The following is a 3,706-nucleotide window of genomic DNA, read 5'->3' as shown; positions in this document are numbered from 1 at the left end:
AAGTTGTTCAAAGATAAGTCTATTATACGATAAATAGATTTCAACTACCACGTCTCCATATAGTTTATACCGTGAGATTCATATGACGCTTCGTGTCACCCTGGGAGTGACCTCCCTACAGAAAGTGTTTTGTATGAGTCAATATCAAGGTAAACGGAGGAAATAGTTCATAGTAAGTGGGTGAAGGATACTTGTCAATATATCCTATGGCCTCCTCCATTAGTATGAATCATGAGATTCCTATATTGCGCCTGCTAGTTAGCTTTAAGCGACCCTTTGCTAGTCATTTAGTGACGGCTATCCCTACGGAGGGTTGTAACATAGGATTAGGAAAACCCAGGCTTCAGTAAAATGAATAGGGTTTTATAGTTCTGTCTTGGATATTGTCTTCTATTTCGGAGGCAAGTTCATACTGTTCTATAGGATCTGAAAATGACAAGTTACACTTACAAAAATTACTAAGCTGTTAGTAAAGATGTTGACCGAACATGATAACTAAACGACTATAGGAATAAGAGTTATTTCGGGGATAGTGTTTGGTCAAAATTGTTTGTTTGTGTGAAGGAGTATCTGACTGCCCCACGGTAGCACATATTCTGAACTCACTAAAGTATCATTGCAAATGAATAATGGTTATGGGTACATTATTACCTTTTGCTAAAACTTGATTTTGGATTTAGTTACAATTTTCTAATTAGAATTTGTTTGAATTTTATCAGCATGTTGAATTCTAGAATACTCACTTCCGACTTACATAACAATAAAATCAAATCAACAAACAAATTACTAGCGGTTGATTACACCAACAGAGTTTTAACAGAGGATTGTCCTCTATCTCCCAACTCATCTAAAATTATGAATTATGTAGATGAGAATGTTGAATTTGAACAACAAGATAAATATGATATACTTGTTATCGAAGCACATTTAGTGGAAAATGATAAAATCTGGATAATTGATTCAGGTGCTGCTAATTATGTATGTACTATCTCACAGGAAACAAGTTCCTGGAGACAGTTGACAGAAGGTAAAACAATCTTTAAGGTAGGGACCGGGGAGATCGTTTCAGCCAAAGTAGTGGGAGATATAAAGTTATTTATAGGAGATAAGTACATTTATTTGAAAAATGTATATTATATTCCTTCTATGAAAAGGAATCTAATATCTGTCTCTTGTTTACTAGAACAAAATTATAAAGTTTATTTCAAAAATGGTGAAGTGTTCATCAAAATAGGAAATAAACAGATTTGCTCTGCAGAATTAGAAAATAACCTATACATGTTAAAACCAACTGAGGCCAAAGCTGTTTTGAACATAGAAATGTTTAAAACTGCTAGGACTCATAAGAAAATGAAGATTTCTCCAAATGCCTATCTTTGGCACTTGAGACTGGGTCACATAAACCTCAACAGGATTGAGAGATTGATTAGGAATGGTCATCTAAATAAGTTGGAAGATAGTTCATTACCACCATGTGAGTCCTGTCTTGAGGGTAAAATGACAAAAAGATCTTTTTTAGGAAAATGTCTTTGTCATACCCAGCCCCAAACCACCCTCTTAGCCTGGGAAACGGCGTGATAGCAGCAGTTATCAACCCTTTTGTTGACACTTACTGCTTGATAACTCTTGCGAAAATAACTCTGATACCAATGAACAAATTGAACAGTCAACTAATTAAGTAGGCCCATTTTATTACAACAATGTAATGCTTATACAAATCCAAGACTTAATTACAAGTTTACAACAACAATTGTAAAACCCTCCGGAAGTGTAACTGTGGCACGTGGCAGACCTTCACCTTAGCAGCACCCTAGAACTCCTCACCTTTCGCTACCTGGGGGAGGCGGGTGTAAAACATAAAACATGGAAAACGTGAGCTATAAAGCCCAATGAGTGGTACATTTGAATAAACAATAACTTTGATTACAAAAATATACTTTTGGGAAATCAATACATAATCAATGAGTACATTACCCCAAGTTCAATATTATTCTTCCAGCCAGACTGCTGGATTATTCCCAGCTCAACTGCTAGTTAAAACAAATAACTCTAGCTTGACAGCTGGTTATCACATAATAAAACATCCCCAACTTGACCATTGGTTATCCCTGGCATGGTCCTACATTTTCCCTAGTATTTTCACACGTATACTCAAGCAATGTATCAAAAATTGCTATGGAAACTTTCCCTGTACCCTATTATCCCGCCAATGTACACATCAACTATTTTTCCGCTAGCTATGCTTAGGTAACTTGACTATATTTTTTGTCCGTCGTCACCGACTATCATTTCCCGTCGACCGAAGCCGACTATATTTTCCCGCCAAGTACCTTTTCAAGCATGCTAACCATATATCCCGGGTACAATTCTAGTTTCCAACACAAACATACAAGCAATATCTCAACAAGCATAGTAATCAGATAAACATATATCCCTGATCATGCCACTTTAACAATATCCCCTATATATATTTATCTATATATAGAAATTACATCAACAATACAACACACAATAACCACTCACCTTGGTTGGTTAGGAACTTTCCTTTCCAAAGTTCCTTAAGTTTCCTTGGTTTCCCTTTTGAACCCTAAATTCCAGATTCAAATATCAGCTTAGATTACTCATAGTTTCAGACCTTATTTTAAGATACTTCCTTCTCCAAACATGTTCTAAAATGTCTCAGAAAGCTTACCATAAAATCTTAGCTCATAAATTCTCGTGGTTTGCCGGAATAATCAAAATATTAAGACTGGCCCAACTTACCCGACAGCTCGATCCTTCTGTCTATTCCTCATTCTCCAGCCCGATTCCTTGGAGCCTCTTCTCTGGCAGCCCTATCATGAAAACTATACTAGTTTTGATTTCGGATGGCTTTGGAATCATATCAAACGCACAAGTATTCTGGGAGAACTCCTCGTTCGAAGTTGATGCTACTTACTGTCTTTTCTGCCCTATAACATCTCCCCTCTTGGAAACTCTTGACCAACGAATGTTCTTGCTACCAATGCATGCGTTCCTCTATCAATGCATAGTCTTCTCCCAATTATTTCTCACACACTCTTCTTATGTTCTTCGAAGAGATCTTGAGTTCTCATCTGAAGTCCTTGGCCCTATTTATAGGCGTCCAAGATTGCTCCACGGCTGACACCTCCTACTTGGCCGCATGTGCAAGTGTCTTTTCCTTACACCATCGATGCATTCTTACATCAGCGCAAGCCAAGGTGTCATCTTCTCCTTTCACCAACGCATAGCCCTCAACTTTTCATGTCTTCTTATGCATCCACCTCTTTTACTTAAGGCTTAAGAATTCCTCCTAACAAGCCACATGTCCGAATGACGTCCTTGAATGCGTCCATCAACTCTCATATGCGTTAACCACAAATGTGCCCATCCCTTACCGCAACCTACCTATGTCCGGACATCATCAACCGGCGCATGTGTCCACAAACTCTTGGATGACCAATGCATAGCACATCACCAATGCATTGCACACCACCAACACATAGTGCATCACCAACGCATAGTGCATCATTAATGCATAGTATTGCACTATCGCATCCATCGCATCCAATGCATCCAACTCATCCAACGCATCCAATGCATCCAACACGTCCAACGCATCCAACGCATCCATTGCTTCCAATGCATCCAACGCATCCAACGTATCCAACACATCTAACGTCCAACGCATCCAACGTCCAATGCA

This window comes from Benincasa hispida, chromosome 3, assembly GCF_027475165.1.
Source record: "Benincasa hispida cultivar pf3 chromosome 3, pf3_genome.v1.1, whole genome shotgun sequence".
NCBI lineage: Eukaryota > Viridiplantae > Streptophyta > Magnoliopsida > Cucurbitales > Cucurbitaceae > Benincasa > Benincasa hispida.
This window is presented reverse-complemented; position numbering follows the sequence as displayed.